Genomic DNA, 22,596 nt, shown 5'->3' with positions numbered 1-22,596 from the left:
GCCTCACTGCTCCGAGCCGTGACCTTGCTGCAGTGGCCTCACCAGAGCGGCCTCGCCAGAGCAGCGTCATTCCGGGGAGTGGCCTCGTTGGCATGCGGCCCCGTCCTTGAGCGGCCTCGTCTAGAGCAGCCTCTTCATCATCGGAAGCGGCCTAGTCCAGTGTGTGGCCTCATCCGGGGAGTTGCCTCGCTGGAGTGGCATCATGGGGAGCAGAGTCTGTGTCATCAGGGTTGTTGTCCTTGTCATCCTCTCCTCTTTGTCATCGGGAGTGGCATCCTTGTCGTTGTCGCCTCTGCATAAGAGATGTCCCCGACCGGTCGGTTTGATTCTCGAGCAGCATCGCCCTCTGCACCGCCCAGAGCAGCAGCGGTAGCGGCACCACCTCGAGCGGCATCGACCTGTGCACTGCCCAGAGCAGCAACGGCAGCAGCGCCGCCGTGAGCAGCACCGCCAACTAGAGCAGCAGGGGCAGCGTCACCACCACAAGCGGCACCACCCTGTGCACCAGAGCAGCAGCGGCAGCGGCGCCATGCGAGCGGCACCGTCCAGAGCAGCAGCAGGCAGCGGCACCACCGCAAGCAGCACCGCCCAGAGCAGCAGCGGCAGCGGCACTACCACGAGTGATGCCACTCTGAGCCAGAGTATCAGCAGCAGCGCCGCCACAAGCAGCCACACCGCCTCGGCCAGTGCCACCATCAGGAGCAGACTCTCAGGAGCCAACGGTGCAGCCACGCCGGGAGTGGGTCTGTGGTACTGTGAGGGTGAGGCAGGGAGCCTCCAGGAGGGACCCCAGGGACTGGGAGGTGGTGGTCCCCAGCAAGACTCAGGCACCTACCGGTCAGTTTGGTTTCTAAAGCAGTTTGGTTTCTAATGCAGTTTGGTTTCTGATGCAGTTTGGTTTCTGATGCAGTTTGGTTTCTGATACAGTTTGGATTCTGATGCATGGCGTGAAATAAAACTTTGCTTGATTTTCGCTTTGTGTCAGTATCGTTCCTTTGATCACGGACCCTAACAGAAAGGGGAAGTGGGAAAGAAACAGAAAAGACCCCCTGAGTTCAGGATCAGGCTAACAGTGCTCTTTCTTGTTCCTTCCCAGGTCTTTCTCCTTATAGCCATAGGACTCATATGTCATGAGATTGGGATTGCTGCTTCAGTGAAGTCAGCTTCGGTGACGTCACAAATCTCTGAGGACCTAGCAACCACTCCTCACCAAACCACGCCTCATCACTTCAGCTGGCTGGAGTAGTTCTGGGTCAGCCAGGAGTATCAAAATCACTCCAATCCGCTGGAGCCACCTGGGTATTTCCCCAAGACAGTGTGTGAAGCGACTTGTGGTCACCTTCTCCATGGCCGAATTTGTAGTCTTTGGCTGGGACTGTCACCACCAACCCTCTGGACTCCTGAGAGGGGCAAGAACCCACAATTCCATCTTACCCACGGAAGGTCAAGAAAGAGTCAGGAGTACAAGCAGCCTCACATGGGGAACTCCACGCCATACACATGTTCATGGTACTCACACCCTATCAGGATGCTTCTGACCAGGAAAAGTGCCCCCCGCACTCCGAGTAAAGCTCCGAGTTAACACCTGCAACCATGCCAAAGACATGTCTGGAGTCTTCAAAGTGAGGACCCGACTTCTTCTTGCATCTCCAGAAATCGTGACAAAAATGCCTTGCAATTTTCCCAGCTGACCAAACATTAAAGGCAGACCCTACACCCTAGAAGCTTAGGCCCAGGACGGACTCATCTGTTTGGAGGTCACAGGAGCAAGCACGGAGTACGTTGGAAGAGAACCAATCCCCATGTGAAGCCTTCAGAAAAGACTTTTGGGCCAGTTTCAGGAAGACAACATGAATCCACAAAAGGTCTCTGTCTTCTTGGTATTCAAAACACGCATTCTGTTATCTACCCTGAAGATAATTTCTTTAGGATGAAGAGCTCATGGAGTGCCCAAGGGTTGGAACTTGAGAGAGTCTCAGGTGTGTGTGACATGCCCTCTGGGGTTGTGTTGTGGCTGTCCTCTCTCCTGTGTGCTCATCCTCTGCAGAGGCTCTCCTTACCTTCCATTCAGAGTGTTTGGTGTCTGGGCCAAATATGGGGTGCCTGTGAAACGTGACATTCAACCCACTCCACAAAACTTAAGGCCTGCTGAATTCTGTGGCCAGGTGAGAGGATGTGGGCAGGGCTTTCTTCTAGTCTCCCGCAGGATTTTGGGATCTCCTGCGACTAAGCAATGTGGCCTGAAGAAGTCAGGATTGGGAATCCGTGATTGCACGTTGGGCATCTAATGTCCTCACCGTCCTGCCTGTGCCCACTTCTCATTCTTGATGCTGGTGTTCGTAGAGCCCAAGTATCTTTGGCGCCCATCGAGGCATCTCCACCAACACTGCACACATCACTAATGCACCCAAAGGAATACTAATCTTACCACGGTGTCAACACGTATTGTCTCTGATCATGTTTTCCAGGCTGTCAGGCACCCGGTTGCTTGCTGGTGTCCTCTCCAGGAGATACACGGTGTTGTCTGGAGTCTATGTCTGCAAAGCATGCTCATTGGAATCCCTGGGCCTCAAGATCCTTGCATTGCAAGTACTCATGTCCGTCAAACCCTCTCCTATTCTCCGCCAACAGCTATGAGTCAACATTAAAATTGTGGGTTCTAAGTGTGCTATTTCCCTTGGGCCATTGTCTTGGCCATGGCTCCCTGACCTCTGAAGCACCAACCGTCCAATTATCCCAGAAGCACTGTCTAAATCCTTCTCCCATGGTCTCGGTGACTTCTTCTCTCTTTCGCTGTGGAGTGTGATTTCTAGGCTTCAGGTCCATTTATGCCATGTTTCCATTGATGTGCTCATCTTCTGGTGGCGCAGATGGCTGAAGACAAGCCTGGAGTTCCTAGACACTTCTACCATCTCCCTTTCCTCCAAATGCACGGCGGACCGTCATGCAGCCATAAGCACGAAGCCATTCTTGCTCCTTGTGACAATGGCAGAAAGGAGAGAGCATTGGGCTGTGCCATATCTTTTAGTCATAGAAAGACAACTACCATACGATTTCACTCACTCATGGGAGTAAAAAACATGTGAAAAGCAAGAAAAAGGGACAGGTAATTAGACTCCAACAAGGCACACAAAATTTGGTGTTTGTCCCAGGCAGGCTAGTCAGAATCTGCCTTTCTAAAAGTGGATCAAATGGGATATTCAATGCAGGAAATGTGGCAGAACCGGATGTAACATGAGTTTCCAGATTGTTTGAAGGTGAATTGTGATCTTGAATAGAGCAGCTTCATATCTACTAAAATATCATTTTTTGCGTTTTGTGGAAAACACACACACTCACACACACACACACTTAAAAGTGTTCCACAGTAGTTAGGGAGCAAGTGACGTATAGGACTCATGGAAGGAAAACTCAGGTAAAGTACCGTAAAAAACAAAAGCTTAGAGACTCAAAGTATCAAACTGTCCAATCTGTATATGCGATTTCCTTACCTATCAAGAATTAATTAATTAATTAATTAACTTAACAACCTTACCGAAAGACACCAACACACAACTCTGCCAGAAAATCCAATACCGGAGAGAAAGGATAAAATCCAAGACACATATGCACTACCATGACAAGATCATGAGTCATACATATATGATCTTATGTGTTGATGAAAGCTTTAGAAGCAGTCCTCAAACATCTCCCAGCACACAGAAATCCAGGTTCAAATCAATTCCCTGGTCCACAATTCGAGACATTTAATGGTAATATCGCCTTTTCTCATCTATTCCCAAAATGTACGAAGAGGAAAGAATCTAATTTACAATGTCCACAGACCCAATTCAGATAAGGACCTTATAGGAAACCAATTGCATAACATTTTAATCAAAGAGATAAAAAACTAGAATTCATTTCTCTTCTCTTTCTTTCTTCATCTCCATGTGAAACGGCCTGTTTTGCTTTCTATTCGCTATTTTTTTCTCATATTTGGCACGCCAGACATTCATTCATCCTACGTTTTTTGACATAGTGTTCCCTGATTCTTAAATTGCATATGCCACCAAGGACTCAATCTCATATAATGCCACACCACCTCCATACCCATGAACCAGTTCCCTCTTTATGGCAGGACTAATCCTCCCGTAACCCACAGTTTGGTCCACAATGTCCTGAGTCTCTCCTGGTGTGACTACCTGTCTGACTTCTTCTCCTTCCCTTTTCACTTACTATTACTCATGTCCAGGATATTGCTAATGGGCCACATAGGAATGAAGACATAGGATATTTCCCTCGGTTGGCTTTCATTTTCATTTGGAAATCATCTTCTTTATCATCATCTTCATAATCATCATTATCCACTAGCCCTTAAATGGCTATCTTGACTCCTAACACAGTGATGTTAGAGTGGGCATGGCAGGCCATCGATGTTGGCCATTCATTTTCATCTGAATAAAGAGAGTTGCTCACAATGGCTCTCCCCATGACTATGGCATGTAGCATTAACTAATGATGACAAGGAGTGCTGACCAGGGCTCTTTCTTTCGGGGTAGCGATCATGCAGAATTTCATTTTCCATGGAGCCTTTGCAACGGCGTTTATGGTAATGACAGGTCGACAAGCCTTCATCCCTAAGGACTGCTTTTTCAGGACAGTAGCAGATAAGGAAACAGAGAGAACAATGCATACCTGCCTTGCCAATTTTCCTGGAATGGTGACATTCCTTCTATTCTTCCTTCAATCATCTTCCAAGCTCACGAAGCACCAAAGGCAGATTTAACACCTGAGAAACCACAGAGAACAGAAGCTAAGAATGGACCCTCTCACCCAAGGATATCCAAACTCCCAGAGACCTAATGGAAGCCCAGAGGCCTCGCTGTTGATTGAGATCTCTAGAAATTGCAGTGCTCTCTCTGGAAAAATGTTGGTCTAAAGAATGGTATACAGAACATCATTTTCTTTATTCTTTGTATAGAAAGTGGAAGTGGGAAAGAAACAGAATGGACCATGTGAGTTCATGACCAGGCTAACAGGGCTCTTTTTATTCCATTCCAGGTCTTTCTACTTAAAGCCATAGGACTCATATGTCATGAGAATGGGATTGCTGCTTCAGTGCAGCTAGCCTCTGTGATGTCACCAAGCTCTGAGGACCTAGCAACCACTCCTCACAAAACCACGTCTCATCACTTCAGCTTGCTGGAGTAGTTCTGGGTCAGCCAGGAGTATCAAAATCACTCCAAACCACTGGAGCCGCCTGGTATTTAAGCAAAGAGTGTGTGAAGCGATTTGGGGTCAACTTCTCTATGGCCGAATTTGTAGTCTTTGGATGTGACTGTCACCACCACCCCTCTGGACTCCGGGGAAAGGCAAGAATCCACAATTCCATCTTACACACGTAAGGTCAAGAGTCAGTAGTACAAGCAGCCTCACACGGGGAACTCCACCCCATACACATGTTCATTGTGCTCACATCTTATCAGGATGCTTCTGTCCAGGAAAAGCACCCCAAATCTAAGAGGGAAGCTCAGAGTTAACACCCCAACCCTACCAAAGACATTTCTGGAGTCTTCAACTGTGAGGACATGAGTTCTTCTTGCATCTCCAGAAATCGTGCCATAAATGCCTCCCAAATTTCCCATCTGACCAAATATTAAAGGCAAAACCTACACCCTAGAAGCTTAGGCCCAGGACGGACTCATCTGTTTGGAGCTCACAGGAGCAAGCATGGAGCATATTGGAAGAGAAACTTTTGACACGTGAAGCCATCAGAACAGGCTTTCGGGACAGTTTCAGGAATACAATGTGAATCTACAAAAGGTCTCTGTCTTCTCTGTATTCGATACGTGCATTCTGTTATCTACCCTGAAGATAATTTCTTTAGGAAAAAGAGCTCCAGGGGAGCCCAAGGGCTGGCACGTGAGAGAGTCTCACATGTTTGTGACATGCCCTCTGGTCTTGTGTTGTGGCTGTCCACTCTCCTGTGGGCTAGTCCTCTGCAGAGGCTCTCCTTGCCTTCCATTCAGAGCGTGTGGTGTCTGGGACAAATATGTTGAGTTTAAGCTTTGTGGGTCTGGTGTGCCTGTGAAACGTGAACTTAACCCCACTCCAAAAAACTTAAGGCCTGCTGAACTCTGTGGCCAGGTGAGAGGAAGTGGGCATGACTTCTATTCCCCTGCAGGATTTCCTGTTCTCCTGGGACTAAGCAACGTGGCCTCAAGAAGGCAGTCCCAACAGTGTTCCAGGTTTGGCATTCCGTTATTTCAGGTTGGGCAGCTAATGTCCTCTCGGTCCTGCCTGTGGCCACTTCTCAGTCTTGATGTTGGGGTTGTAGAGCCCAAGTATCTTTTGCGCCCATCGAGTCATCTCCACCAACACTGCCCATCATGAATGCGCACAAAGAAATAATAATCTTACCACGGTGTCAACAGGTATTGTCTCTGATCATGATTTCTAGGCTGTCTGCACCTGGCTGCTTGCTGATGTCCTCTCTAAGAGATACACAGTGTTCTCTGGAGTCTATGTCTGCAAAGCATGCTGATATGGAATCGCCCGGCCTCAAGACCCTTAGGTTGCAAGAACTCGTGTCATTCAGACACTCTCCTTTTCTCCGCCAACACCTATGGGTCAACATTCAAATTCTAGGTTCTAAGGTGCTCCTCTTCCCTGGGCATTTGTCTTTGGCCATGGCTCCCTGTCCTCTGAAGCACAAACCGTCCAATTCTCTCATAAGCCCTGTCTACATAATTCTCCTATGGTCTCTGTGACTTCTCTCTTTCGCGGTGGAGTGTGATTTCTAGGCTTCAGGTCCATTTATGCCATATTTCCATTGATGTGGTCATCATCTGGTTTTGCTGTTGGCTGAAGTCATGCCTAGAGCTCCTAGAGACTTCTAGAGTCTCCCTGTCCTCCAGATGCACTGAAGACACTTATGGAGCCATAAGCAAGAAGGCATTCTTGCTCCTTGTGACATGTGGTGAAAGCTAGAGAGGATTGGTCTGTGTCATATCTGTCACTCACAGAAAGACAACTACTGTACGATTTTACTCACTCATAGGAGTAAAAAAATGTGGAAAAGCAAGAAAAAGGGACAGGCAATTAGACTCTATGGAGGCAAACAAAATTTGGAGTTTGTCCCAGGCAGGCTATTCAGAATCTGCCTTTCTAAAAGTGAATCAAATGGGACTTCAATGCAGGAAATGTGTACGACCGGGATGTAACGTGAGTTTCCACAGTGTTTGAAGGTGAATTGCGATCTGGAATAGGCAGCTTCATATCTCCTAAAATATCATTTTTTGCGTTTTGTGAAACACACACACACACACACACACACACACACACACACACACTTCAAAGTGTCCCACCGTAGTTAGTGAGAAACTGAGGAATAGGACTCATGGAAGCAAAACTCAGAGATAGTACCATAAAAAACAAAATCTTAAAGACTCAAAGTATTAATCCAACCAATCTGGATACAGTAACTCCTTACCTATCAAGAATTAATTAATTAATTAACTAACTAAACAACCTTACCTAATTACACCTACACACAACTCTGCCAGAAAATCCAATACTGGACAGAAAAGGATAAATTAAAAGACACATACGCATTACCATGACAACACCATGAGTCATTCATATTGTACGTCTTAGGTGTTGATGAAAGTTTTGAAGCAATCCTCAAACATCTCCCAACACACAGAAAGCCAGGTTCAAATCAATTCTATGGTCCACAATTCGAGATCTTTAATGGTAATGTTGGCTTTTCTCATCTATTCCCAAAATGCACGAAGAGGAAAGAATCTAATAGACAATGTCCAAAGACAAATTGAGATAAGGACCTTAGAGGAAACCTATTGCATACCATTTTATCCAGTAAGATAATAGAACTACAGGGGTGGGAGGTTGGGGGAACAGGTGGTGGGTAAAGGAGAGGGCATGTTTTGCATGGAGCACTGGGTGTTGTGCAAAAAGAATGAATACTGTTACACTGAAAAAATAAATAAAATGAAAAAAAAAGAATAAACAGATACCAAGGGAAAAAAAAAGATAATAAAACTAGAATTCATTTCTCTTCTCTTTCTTCATCTCCATGTGAAACGGCCTGTTTTGCTTTCTATTCACTATTTTGTTCTGATATTTGGCACGCCAGCCTTTCATCCATCCTACGTTTTTTGACATAGTGTTCCCTGATTCCTTAATTGCATATGCTACCAAGTACTTAGCCTCATATAATGCAACACCACCTTCATACCCATGAACCAGTTCCCTCTTTATGGCAGGACTTATCCTCCTGTAATCCACAGCTTGGTCCCCAAAGTCCTGAGTCTCTCCTGGTGTGACTACCGGTTTGACTTCTTCTCCTTCCGTTTTCCCTTCCTACTCATCATGTCTATGGTATTCCTCATGGGCCACATAGGAGTGAAGCCATAGGATATTTCCCTTGGTTGGCTTTCATTTTCATTTGATAATCATCTTCTTTATCATCATCTTCATAATCATCCTTATCCACTAGCCCTTAAAAGGGTATCTCGGATCCTTCCACAGTGATGCTAGAGTGGGCATGGCAGGCCATCGATGTTGGCCGTTCATTTTCATCTGAATAAAGAAAGTTGTTCAACCTGGCTCACCCCATGACTATGGCATGTAGCATTAACTAATGATGACAAGGAGTGCTGACCAGGGATCTTTCTTGCGGGTAGCGATCATGCAGAATTTCACTCTCAATGAAGCCTTTGCAATGGTGTTTAAGGTAATGACAGGTCGACAAGCCCTCATGCCTTAGGACTGCTTTTTCAGGACAATAGCAGATAAGGACACAGAGAAAACGCATCCCTACCCTAGCAATTTTCCTGGAATAGTGACTTTCCTTCCCTTCTTCCTTCCATCACCTTCCAAACTCACCAAGGACCAAAGGCAGACCTAAACCCGAGAAAGCACAGAGAACAGAAGCTGAGAATGGACCCTCTCACCCAAGGATATCCAACCTTCCAGAGACCTAATGGGAGCCAAGAAACCTCGCTGTTGATTAAGATCTCTAGAAATTTCAGTGGAAATAGGAACACCTTGCTCTCTCTGGAGAAATGTTAGTCTAAAGAATAGTATACAGAACATCGTTTTCCTTTCTCTTTGTCCAGAAAGTGGAAGTGGGAAAGAATCAGAAAAGACCACCTGAGTTCAGGATCAGGCTAACAGGGCTCTTTCTTGTTCCTTCCAATGCCTTTCTACTTAAAGCCATAGGACTCTTATGTCATGAGAATGGGATTGCGGCTTCAGTACAGGCAGCTTCTGTGATGTCACAAAGCTCTGAGGTCCTAGCAACCACTCCTCACCAAACCACGCCTCATCACTTCAGCTGGCTGGAGTAGTTCTGGGTCAGCCAGGAGTATCAAAATCACTCCAAACCGCTGGAGCCGCCTGGGTATTTCACCAAGAGAGTGTGTGAAGCGATTTGGGGTCACCTACTCCATGGCCGAATTTGTAGTCTTTGGACATGACTGTCACCACCACCACTCTGGACTCCACGGAAGGGCAAGAATCCACAATTCCATCATACCCATGTAAGGTTAAGGAACAGTCAGGAGAACAAGCAGCCTACATGGGGAACGCCACCCCATAGAGATGTTCATGGTACTCACATCTTATCAGGATGCTTCTGTCCAGGAAAAGCGCCCCCAAACCTAAGAGGGAAGCTCAGAGTTAACAGCACTACCCTACCAAAGACATTTCTGCAGTCTTCAACTGTGAGGACACGAGTTCTTCTTGCATCTCCAGAAATCGTGCCATAAATATCGCCCAAATGTCCCACCAGACCAAATATTAAAGGCAGACCCTACACCTTAGAAGCTTAGGCCCAGAACGGACTCATCTGTTTGGAGCTCACAGGAGCAAGCACGGAGAATGTTGGAAGAGAACCATTCCCCACGTGAAGCCATCAGAACAGGCTTTAGGGCCAATTTCAGGAATACAACGTGAATCAACAAAAGGTCTGTGTCTTCTCTGTACTCGAAACACGCATTCTTCTATATACCCTGAGGATAATTTCTTTAGGAAGAAGAGCTCATGAGTGCCCAAGTTCTGGCACTTTAGAGAGTCTCAGGTGTATGTGACATGCAATCTGGGGTTTTGTTGTGGCTGTCCACTCTCCTGTGGGCTCGTCCTCTGCAGAGGCTCTCCTTGCCTTCCATTCAGAGCGTGTTGTGTCTGGGCCAAATATGTTGAGTTTAAGCTTCATGGGTCTGGTGTGCCTGTGAAACGTGAACTTAAACACACTCCACAAAACATAAGGCCTGCTGAACTCTGTGACCAGGTGAGAGGAAGTGGGCAGGGTTTCTTTGAGTCCCCTGCAGGATTTCCTGTTCTCCTGGGACTAAGCAACGTGGCCTGAAGAAGGCAGTCCCAACGGTGTTCCAGGTTTGGGATTCCGTGATTGCAGGTTGGGCAGCTAATGTCCTCACCGTCCTTCCTGTGGCCACTTCTCAGTCTTGATGCTGACGGTTGTAGGGCCCAAGAATATTTCACGCTCATCGAGGCATCTGCACCAACACTGCCCGTCCCAAATGCACACAAAGAAGTAATAATCTTACCATGGTGTCAACAGGTATTGTCTCTGATCCCGGTTTCCAGGCTGTCTGTACCTGGTTGCTTGATGGTGTCCTCTCCAGGAGATACACAGTGTTCTCTGGAGTCTATGTCTGCAAAGCATGCTGCTCTGGAATCCCATGGCCTCAAGACCCTTAGGTTGCAAGAAGGCGTGTCATTCAGACAATCTCCTTTTCTCCCCCAACTGAACCTACGGTTCAGCTTTCAAATTGTGGGTTCTAAGGTGCTCCTCACCCCTGGGCCTTTTAGTCTTTGGCCATGGTTCCCTGCCCTCTGAAGCACCAACTGTCCAATTCTCCCATAAGCCCTGTCTACACAATACTCGCATGGTGTCTGTGACTTCTTCTCTCTTTCACTGTGGAGTGTGATTTCTAGGCTTCAGGTCCATTTATGCCATGTTTCCATCGATGTGGTCATCTTCTGGTGGTGCTGATGGCTGAAGAGAAGCCTAGAGCTCCCAGACACTTCTAGAGTCTCCCTGTCCTCCAGATGCACTCCGGACTCATAGGGAGCTATAAGCAGAAAGGCCTTCTTGCTCCTTGTGACATGTGGCAGAAAGCGAGAGAGGATTGTGCTGGGTCATATCTGTCAGTCACAGAAAGAAAACTACCATACGATTTTACTCTCTCATGGGAGTAAAAGACATGTGAAAAAGCAAGACAAAGGGACAGGCAATTAGACTCCAACAAGACACACAAAATTTGGTGTTTGTCCCAGGCAGGATAGTCAGAATCTGCCTTTCTAAAAGTGGATCAAATGGGACATTCAATGCAGGAAAGGTGGCCAAAATGGATGTAACGTGATATTCCACAGTATCTGAAGGTGAAGTGTGATCTGGAATAGAGCAGCTTCATATCTCCTAAAATATCATTTTTTTGCGTTTTGTGAAACACACACACACACACACACACACACACACACACACACACTCACACTTCAAAATGTCCTACAGTAGTTAGGAAGCAAGTGAGGAATAGGAATCATGGAAGCAAAACTCAGAGAAAGTACCCTACAAAACAAAAGCTTAGAGACTCAAAGTATCAAACTGTCCAATCTGGATACGTTAACTCCTTCCCTATCAAGAAACTAAACAACCTTACCTAAAGACACCTACACACAATTCTTCCAGAAAATCCAATACCGGAGAGAAATGGATAAATTCCAAGACACATACGCATTACCAGGACAAGATCATGAGTCATACATATCGATCGTCTTAGGTGTTGACGAAAGCTTTTGAAGCAGTCCTCAAACATCTCCCAACACACAGAAAGCCAGGTTCAAATCAATTAACTGGTCTGCAATTTGAGACCTTTAATGGTAATGTCGGCTTTTCTCATCTATTCCCAAAATGTACAAAGAGGAAAGACGCTAATTGACAATGTCCAAACCCAATTCAGATAAGGACCTTACAGGAAATCAATGGCATACCATTTTAATCAATAAGATAATAAAACTAGAATTCATTTGTCTTCTCTTTGCTTCTTCATCTCCATGTGAAACGGCCTCTTTTGCTTTCTATTCACTATTTTTTTCTGATATTCGGCAAGCCAGCATTTCATCCATCCTACGTTTTTTGACATAGTGTTCCCAGATACTTTAATTGCATATGCCACCAAGGACTCATCCTCATATAATACCACACCACCTCCATACACATGAACCAGTTCCCTCTTTATGGCAGGAAATATCCTCCTGTAACCCACAGCTTGGTCCCCAAGTCCTGAGTCTCTCCTGGTGTGAATCCCTGTCTGGCTTCTTCTCCTTCCGTTTTCCCTTACTACTGCTCATGACCATGATATTGCTCATGGGCCACATAGGAGTGAAGCCATAGGATATTTCCCTTGGTCTGTTGGCATTTTCATTTGGAAATCATCTTCTTTATCATCATCTTCATAATCATCTTTCTCCACTAGCCCTTAAATGGGTATCTCGGCTCATTCCACAGTGATGCTTGAGTGGGCATGGCAGGCCATCGATGTTGGCCGTTCATTTTCATGTGAATAAAGAAAGTCGCTCAACATGGCTCTCCCCATGACTATGGCATGTAGCATTAACTAATGACGACGAGTGCTGACCAGGGCTCTTTCTTGCGGTGTAGCGATCATGCAGAATTTCACTCTCCATGAAGCCTTTGCAACGGTGTTTAAGGTAATGACAAGTCGACAAGCCTTCATCCCTTAGGACTGCTGTTTCAGGACATTAGCAGATAAGGACACGGAGAGCACAACGCATCTCTGCCCTGCCAATTTTCCTGGAATGGTGACTTTCCTTCCCTTCTTCCTTCCATCACCTTCCAAGCTCACCAAGCACCAAAGGCAGACTTAACACCGGAGAAACCACAGAGAACAGAAGCTAAGAATGGACCATCTCAGCCAAGGATATCCAACCTCCCAGAGACCTCATGGTAGACAAGACGCCTCGCTGTTGATTGAGATCTCTAGAAATTGCAGTGGAAAAAGGAACACCTTGCTCTCTCTGGAGAAATGTTGGTCTAAAGAATAGTAAACAGAACATCGTTGTCCTTTCTCTTTGTATAGAATGTGGAAGTGGGAAGAAACAGAAAGGACCACCTGAGTTCCTGATCAGGCTATCAGGGCTTTCTTGTTCCTTCCAATGTCTTTCTACTTAAAGCCATAGGACTCATATGTCATGAGAATGGGATTGCTGCTTCAGTGCAGCTAGCCTCTGTGATGTCACCAAGCTCTGAGGACCTAGCAACCACTCCTCACCAAACCACGCCTCATCACTTCAGCTGGCTGGAGTAGTTCTGGGTCAGCCAGGAGAATCAAAATCACTCCAAACCCCTGGAGCCTCCTGGGTATTTCACCAAGAGAGTGTGCAAAGCGATTTGGGGTCACCTTCTCCATGGCCGAATTTGTAGTCTTTGGACGTGACTGTCACCACCACCCCTCTGGACTCTGGGGAAGGGCAAGAATCCACCATATCATCTTACCAACGTAAGGTCAAGAAAGAGTCAGGAGTACAAGCAGCCTCACTTGACGAACGCTACCCCATAAAGATGTTCATGGTCCTCACATCTTATCAGGGTGCTTCTGTCCAGGAAAAGCGCCCCCAAACCTAAGAGCGAAGCTCAGAGTTAACACACCATCCATACCAAGGTCATTTCTTGAGTCTTCAACTGTGGGCACGAGTTCTTCTTTCATCTCCAGAAATCGTGCCATAAAGGCCTCCCAAATTTCCCACCTGACAAAAATAAAAGCCAACCCTACACCCTAGAAGCATAGGCCCAGGACGGACTCATCTGTTTGGAGCTCACAGGAGCAAGCATGGAGCATGTTGCAAGAGAACCATTCCCCACGTGAAGCCATCGGAACAGGCTTTTGGGCCAGTTTCAGGAATACAACGTGAATCAACAAAAGGTCTCTGTCTTCTCTGTACTCGAAACGCACATTCTGTTATCTACCCTGAAGGTAATTTCTTTAGGAAGAAGAGCTCATGGAGTGACCAAGGTCTGGCACTTGAGAGAGTCTCAGGTGTGTGTGACATGCTTCCGGGGTTGTGTTGTGGCTGTCCACTCTCCTGTGGGCTCGTCCTCTGCAGAGGCTCTCCTTGCCTTCCATTCAGAGCGTGTGGTGTCTGGGCCAAATATGTTGAGTTTAAGCTTCGTGGGTCTGTTGTGCCTATGAAACATGAACTTAAACCCGCTCCACAAAACATAAGGCCTGCTGAACTCTGTGGCCAGGTGAGAGGTAGTGGGCAGGGCTTTCTTCTACTCCCCTGCAGGATTTCCTGTTCTCCTGGGACTAAGCAACGTGGCCTGAAGAAGGCAGTCCCAACATTTTCCAGGTTTGGGATTCCGTGATTGCAGATTGGGCAGCTAATGTCCTCACCGTCCTGCCTGTGGCCACTTCTCAGTCTTGATGCTGGTGGTTGTAGGGCCAAGAATATTTCAAGCCCATCGAGGCATCTGCACCAACACTGCCCATCCCGAATGCACACAAAGAAATAATAATCTTACCATGGTGTCAGCAGGTATTGTCTCTGATCACCGTTTCCAGGCTGTCTGTACCAGATGCTTGATGGTGTGCTCCCCAGGAGATACATAGTGTTCTCTGGAGTCTATGTCTGCAAAACATGCTGATCTGGAATCCCCCGGCCTCAAGACCCTTAGGTTGCAAGAAGGCGTGTCATTCAGACAATCTCCTTTTCTCCGCCAAGCTACAGGTCAGCATTCAAATTGTGGGTTCTAAGGTGCTCCTCTCCCCTGGGCCTTTTTGTCTTTGGCCATGGCTCCCTGCCCTCTGAAGCACCAATTGTCCAATTCTCCCATAAGCCCTGTCTACACAATACTCGCATGGTGTCTGTGACTTCTTCTCTCTTTCGCTGTGGAGTGTGATTTCTAGGCTTCAGGTCCATTTATGCCATATTTGCATTGATGTGGTCATCTTCTGGTGGTGCTGATGGCTGAAGACAAGCCGAGAGCTCCCAGACACTTCTAGAGCCTCCCTGTCCTCCAGATGCACTGCGGACTCTTAGGGAGCCATAAGCAGGAAGGCTTTCTTGCTCCTTGTGACATGTGGTGGAAAGTGAGGGAGGATTGGGCTGGGTCATATCTGTCAGTCACAGAAAGACAACTACCATACGATTTTACTCACTCATGGGAGTAAAAAACATGTGAAAAAGCAAGACAAAGGGACAGGCAATTAGACACCAACAAGGCACACAAAATTTGGTGTCTGTCCCAGGCAGGCTTGTCAGAATCTGCCTTTCTAAAATGGGATATTCAATGCAGGAAAGGTGGCCGAACCTGATGTAACGTGAGTTTCACAGTGTCTGAAGGTGAAATTTGATCTGGATTAGAGCAGCTTCATATCTCCTAAAGTATCATTTTTTGCGTTTTGTGAAACACACAAACACATACACACACACACACACACACACACAGAGACACACACACTTCAAAGTGTCCCACAGTAGTTATGGAGCAAGTGAGGAATAGGAGTCATGGAAGCAAAACTCAGAAAAAGTACCCTAAAAAACAAAAGCTTAGAGACTCAAAGTATCAAACCATCCAATCTGGATACGTTAACTCCTTCCCTATCAAGAAACTAAACAATGTTACCTACAGACACCTACACACAACTCTGCCAGAAAATCCAATACTGGAGACGAAAGGATAAATTTCAAGACACATACGCATTACCATGGCAAGATCATGAGTCATACATATCGGACATCTTAGGTGTTGACGAAAGCTTTTGAAGCAGTCCTCAAACATCTCCCAAAACACAGAAATCCAGGTTCAAATCAATTCCCTGGTCCACAATTCGAGACCTTTAATGGTAATGTCGGCTTTTCTCATCTATTCCCAAAATGTACGAAGAGGAATGATGCTAATTGACAATGTCCAAAGACCCAATTCAGATAAGGACCTTACAGGAAACCAATGGAATACCATTTTAATCAGTAAGATAATAAAACTAGAATTCATTTGTCTTCTCTTTCTTTCTTCATCTCCATGTGAAACGGCCTGTTTTGCTTTCTATTCACTATTTTTTTCTGATCCTTGGCAAGCCAGCCTTTCATCCATCCTACGTTTTTTGACATAGTGTTCCCTGATTCTTTAATTGCATATGCCACCAAGGACTCATCCTCATATAATGCCACACCATCTCCATACCCATTAACCAGTTCCCTCTTTATGGCAGTACTTATCCTCCTATAACCCACAGCTTGGTCCCCAAGTCCTGAGTCTCTCCTGGTGTGACTCCCTGTCTGGCTTCTTTTCCTTCCGTTTTCCCTTACTACAACTCATGACCATGATATTGCTCATGGGCCACATAGGAGTGAAGCCATTGGATATTTCCCTCGGTTGGCTTTCATTTTCATTTGGAAATCATCTTCTTTATCATCATCTTCATAAGCATCTTTCTCCACTAGCCCTTAAATGGGTATCTCGGCTCATTCCACAGTGATGCTTGAGTGGGCATGGCAGGCCATCGATGTTGGCCGTTCATTTTCATGTGAATAAAGAAAGTCGCTCAACATGGCTCTCCCCATGACTATGGCATGTAGCATTAACTAATGACGACGAGTGCTGACCAGGGCTCTTTCTTGCGGTGTAGCGATCATGCAGAATTTCACTCTCCATGAAGCCTTTGCAACGGTGTTTAAGGTAATGACAAGTCGACAAGCCTTCATCCCTTAGGACTGCTGTTTCAGGACATTAGCAGATAAGGACACGGAGAGCACAACGCATCTCTGCCCTGCCAATTTTCCTGGAATGGTGACTTTCCTTCCCTTCTTCCTTCCATCACCTTCCAAGCTCACCAAGCACCAAAGGCAGACTTAACACCGGAGAAACCACAGAGAACAGAAGCTAAGAATGGACCATCTCAGCCAAGGATATCCAACCTCCCAGAGACCTCATGGTAGACAAGACGCCTCGCTGTTGATTGAGATCTCTAGAAATTGCAGTGGAAAAAGGAACACCTTGCTCTCTCTGGAGAAATGTTGGTCTAAAGAATAGTAAACAGAACATCGTTGTCCTTTCTCTTTGTATAGAATGTGGAAGTGGGAAGAAACAGAAAGGACCACCTGAGTTCCTGATCAGGCTATCAGGGCTTTCTTGTTCCTTCCAATGTCTTTCTACTTAAAGCCATAGGACTCATATGTCATGAGAATGGGATTGCTGCTTCAGTGCAGCTAGCCTCTGTGATGTCACCAAGCTCTGAGGACCTAGCAACCACTCCTCACCAAACCACGCCTCATCACTTCAGCTGGCTGGAGTAGTTCTGGGTCAGCCAGGAGAATCAAAATCACTCCAAACCCCTGGAGCCTCCTGGGTATTTCACCAAGAGAGTGTGCAAAGCGATTTGGGGTCACCTTCTCCATGGCCGAATTTGTAGTCTTTGGACGTGACTGTCACCACCACCCCTCTGGACTCTGGGGAAGGGCAAGAATCCACCATATCATCTTACCAACGTAAGGTCAAGAAAGAGTCAGGAGTACAAGCAGCCTCACTTGACGAACGCTACCCCATAAAGATGTTCATGGTCCTCACATCTTATCAGGGTGCTTCTGTCCAGGAAAAGCGCCCCCAAACCTAAGAGCGAAGCTCAGAGTTAACACACCATCCATACCAAGGTCATTTCTTGAGTCTTCAACTGTGGGCACGAGTTCTTCTTTCATCTCCAGAAATCGTGCCATAAAGGCCTCCCAAATTTCCCACCTGACAAAAATAAAAGCCAACCCTACACCCTAGAAGCATAGGCCCAGGACGGACTCATCTGTTTGGAGCTCACAGGAGCAAGCATGGAGCATGTTGCAAGAGAACCATTCCCCACGTGAAGCCATCGGAACAGGCTTTTGGGCCAGTTTCAGGAATACAACGTGAATCAACAAAAGGTCTCTGTCTTCTCTGTACTCGAAACGCACATTCTGTTATCTACCCTGAAGGTAATTTCTTTAGGAAGAAGAGCTCATGGAGTGACCAAGGTCTGGCACTTGAGAGAGTCTCAGGTGTGTGTGACATGCTTCCGGGGTTGTGTTGTGGCTGTCCACTCTCCTGTGGGCTCGTCCTCTGCAGAGGCTCTCCTTGCCTTCCATTCAGAGCGTGTGGTGTCTGGGCCAAATATGTTGAGTTTAAGCTTCGTGGGTCTGTTGTGCCTATGAAACATGAACTTAAACCCGCTCCACAAAACATAAGGCCTGCTGAACTCTGTGGCCAGGTGAGAGGTAGTGGGCAGGGCTTTCTTCTACTCCCCTGCAGGATTTCCTGTTCTCCTGGGACTAAGCAACGTGGCCTGAAGAAGGCAGTCCCAACATTTTCCAGGTTTGGGATTCCGTGATTGCAGATTGGGCAGCTAATGTCCTCACCGTCCTGCCTGTGGCCACTTCTCAGTCTTGATGCTGGTGGTTGTAGGGCCAAGAATATTTCAAGCCCATCGAGGCATCTGCACCAACACTGCCCATCCCGAATGCACACAAAGAAATAATAATCTTACCATGGTGTCAGCAGGTATTGTCTCTGATCACCGTTTCCAGGCTGTCTGTACCAGATGCTTGATGGTGTGCTCCCCAGGAGATACATAGTGTTCTCTGGAGTCTATGTCTGCAAAACATGCTGATCTGGAATCCCCCGGCCTCAAGACCCTTAGGTTGCAAGAAGGCGTGTCATTCAGACAATCTCCTTTTCTCCGCCAAGCTACAGGTCAGCATTCAAATTGTGGGTTCTAAGGTGCTCCTCTCCCCTGGGCCTTTTTGTCTTTGGCCATGGCTCCCTGCCCTCTGAAGCACCAATTGTCCAATTCTCCCATAAGCCCTGTCTACACAATACTCGCATGGTGTCTGTGACTTCTTCTCTCTTTCGCTGTGGAGTGTGATTTCTAGGCTTCAGGTCCATTTATGCCATATTTGCATTGATGTGGTCATCTTCTGGTGGTGCTGATGGCTGAAGACAAGCCGAGAGCTCCCAGACACTTCTAGAGCCTCCCTGTCCTCCAGATGCACTGCGGACTCTTAGGGAGCCATAAGCAGGAAGGCTTTCTTGCTCCTTGTGACATGTGGTGGAAAGTGAGGGAGGATTGGGCTGGGTCATATCTGTCAGTCACAGAAAGACAACTACCATACGATTTTACTCACTCATGGGAGTAAAAAACATGTGAAAAAGCAAGACAAAGGGACAGGCAATTAGACACCAACAAGGCACACAAAATTTGGTGTCTGTCCCAGGCAGGCTTGTCAGAATCTGCCTTTCTAAAATGGGATATTCAATGCAGGAAAGGTGGCCGAACCTGATGTAACGTGAGTTTCACAGTGTCTGAAGGTGAAATTTGATCTGGATTAGAGCAGCTTCATATCTCCTAAAGTATCATTTTTTGCGTTTTGTGAAACACACAAACACATACACACACACACACACACACACACAGAGACACACACACTTCAAAGTGTCCCACAGTAGTTATGGAGCAAGTGAGGAATAGGAGTCATGGAAGCAAAACTCAGAAAAAGTACCCTAAAAAACAAAAGCTTAGAGACTCAAAGTATCAAACCATCCAATCTGGATACGTTAACTCCTTCCCTATCAAGAAACTAAACAATGTTACCTACAGACACCTACACACAACTCTGCCAGAAAATCCAATACTGGAGACGAAAGGATAAATTTCAAGACACATACGCATTACCATGGCAAGATCATGAGTCATACATATCGGACATCTTAGGTGTTGACGAAAGCTTTTGAAGCAGTCCTCAAACATCTCCCAAAACACAGAAATCCAGGTTCAAATCAATTCCCTGGTCCACAATTCGAGACCTTTAATGGTAATGTCGGCTTTTCTCATCTATTCCCAAAATGTACGAAGAGGAATGATGCTAATTGACAATGTCCAAAGACCCAATTCAGATAAGGACCTTACAGGAAACCAATGGAATACCATTTTAATCAGTAAGATAATAAAACTAGAATTCATTTGTCTTCTCTTTCTTTCTTCATCTCCATGTGAAACGGCCTGTTTTGCTTTCTATTCACTATTTTTTTCTGATCCTTGGCAAGCCAGCCTTTCATCCATCCTACGTTTTTTGACATAGTGTTCCCTGATTCTTTAATTGCATATGCCACCAAGGACTCATCCTCATATAATGCCACACCATCTCCATACCCATTAACCAGTTCCCTCTTTATGGCAGTACTTATCCTCCTATAACCCACAGCTTGGTCCCCAAGTCCTGAGTCTCTCCTGGTGTGACTCCCTGTCTGGCTTCTTTTCCTTCCGTTTTCCCTTACTACAACTCATGACCATGATATTGCTCATGGGCCACATAGGAGTGAAGCCATTGGATATTTCCCTCGGTTGGCTTTCATTTTCATTTGGAAATCATCTTCTTTATCATCATCTTCATAAGCATCTTTCTCCACTAGCCCTTAAAATGGTATCTCGGATCCTTCTATATTGATGCTAGAGTGGGCATGGCAGGCCATCGATGTTATCCGTTCTTTTTCATCTGAATAAAGAAAGGTTCTCAACATGGCTCTCCCCATGACTATGGCATGTAGCATTAACTAATGATGACAAGGAGTGCTGACCAGGGCTCTTTCTTGTGGTGTAGCGATCATGCAGAATTTCACTCTCCATGAAGCCTTTGCAACGGTGTTTAAGGTAATGACAGCTCGACAGGCCTTCATCCCTTAGGACTGCTGTTTCAGGACAATAGCAGATAAGGACACGGAGAGCACAACACATCCCTGCCCTGGCAATTTTCCTGGAATGGTGACTTTCCTTCCCTTCATCCTTCCATCACTTTCCAAGCTCACCAAGCACCAAAGGCAGACCTTACACCCGAGAAACCACAGAGAACAGATGCTAAAAATAGACCCTCTCAGCCAAGGATATCCAACCTCCCAGAGACCTAATGGTAGCCAAGAGGCCTCGCTGTTGATTGAGATCTCTAGAAATTGCAGTGGAAATAGGAACTCCTTGCTCTCTCTGGAGAAATATTGGTCTAAAGATTGGTATACAGAACATCGTTGTCCTTTCTCTTTGTATACAAAGTGGAAGTGGGAAAGAAACAGGGAGGACCACCTGAGTTCATGATCAGGCTAACAGGGATCTTTCTTGTTTCTTCCAATGCCTTACTACTTAAAGCCATAGGACTCATATGTCATGAGAATGGGATTGCTGCTTCAGTGCAGCTAGCCTTTGTGATGTCACAAAGCTCTGAGGTCCTAGCAACCACTCCTCACCATACCATGCCTCATCACTTCAGCTGGCTGGAGTAGTTCTGGGTCAGCCAGGAGTATCAAAATCACTCCAAACCGCTGGAGCCTCCTGGGTATTTCACCAAGAGAGTGTGTGAAGCGATTTGGGGTCACCTTCTCCATGGCCGAATTTGTAGTCTTTGGACGTGACTGTCACCACCACCCCTCTGGACTCCGGGGAATGGCAAGAATCCACAATTCTATCTTACCCACGTAAGGTCAAGAACGAGTCAGGAGTACAAACAGCCACACATGGCGAACGCCACCCCATACAGATGTTCATGGTCCTCACATCTTATCAGGGTGCTTCTGATAGCCTAACCTAACCTAAGAGCGAAGCTCAGAGTTAACACACCATCCATACCAAGGTCATTACTTGAGTCTTCAACTGTGGGCACGAGTTCTTCTTTCATCTCCAGAAATCGTGCCATACATGCCTCCCAAATTTCCCACCTGACAAAAATAAAAGGCAGACCATACACCCTAGAAGCTTAGGCCCAGGGCGGCTCATCTGTTTGGAGCTCACAGGAGCAAGCATGGAGCATGTTGCAAGAGAACCATTCCCCACGTGAAGCCATTGGAACAGGCTTTCAGGCCAGTTTCAGGAACACATCGTGAATCAACAATAGGTCTGTGTCTTCTCTGTACTCGAAACACACATTCTGTTATCTACCCTGAAGATAATTTCTTTAGCAAGAAGAGCTCATGGAGTGCCCAAGGTCTGGCACTTGAGAGAGTCTCAGGTGTGTGTGACATGCTTCTGGGGTTGTGTTGTGGCTGTCCACTCTCCTGTGGGCTCGTCCTCTGCAGAGGCTCTCCTTGCCTTCCATTCAGAGTGTGTGGCGTCTGGGCCAAATATGTTGAGTTTAAGCTTCGTGGGTCTGGTGTGCCTGTGAAACGTGAACTTAAACCCACTCAACAAAACATATGGCCTGCTGAACTCTTTGGCCAGGTGAGAGGTAGTGGGCAGGGCTTTCTTCTAGTCCCCTGCAGGACTTTCTGTTCTCCTGGGACTAAGCAACGTGGCCTGAAGAAGGCAGTCCCAACATTTTCCAGGTTTGGGATTCCGTGATTGCAGATTGGGCAGCTAATGTCCTCACCGTCCTGCCTGTGGCCACTTCTCAGTCTTGATGCTGGCGGTTGTCGGGCCCAAGAATCTTTCATGCCCATCGAGGCATCTGCACCAACACTGCCCATCCCGAATGCACACAAAGAAATAATAATCTTACCATGGTGTCAGCAGGTATTGTCTCTGATCACGGTTTCCAGGCTGTCTCTACCAT

The sequence above is a fragment of the Meles meles genome, chromosome Y, assembly GCF_922984935.1.
Source record: "Meles meles chromosome Y, mMelMel3.1 paternal haplotype, whole genome shotgun sequence".
NCBI classification, from domain to species: domain Eukaryota; kingdom Metazoa; phylum Chordata; class Mammalia; order Carnivora; family Mustelidae; genus Meles; species Meles meles.
This window is presented reverse-complemented; position numbering follows the sequence as displayed.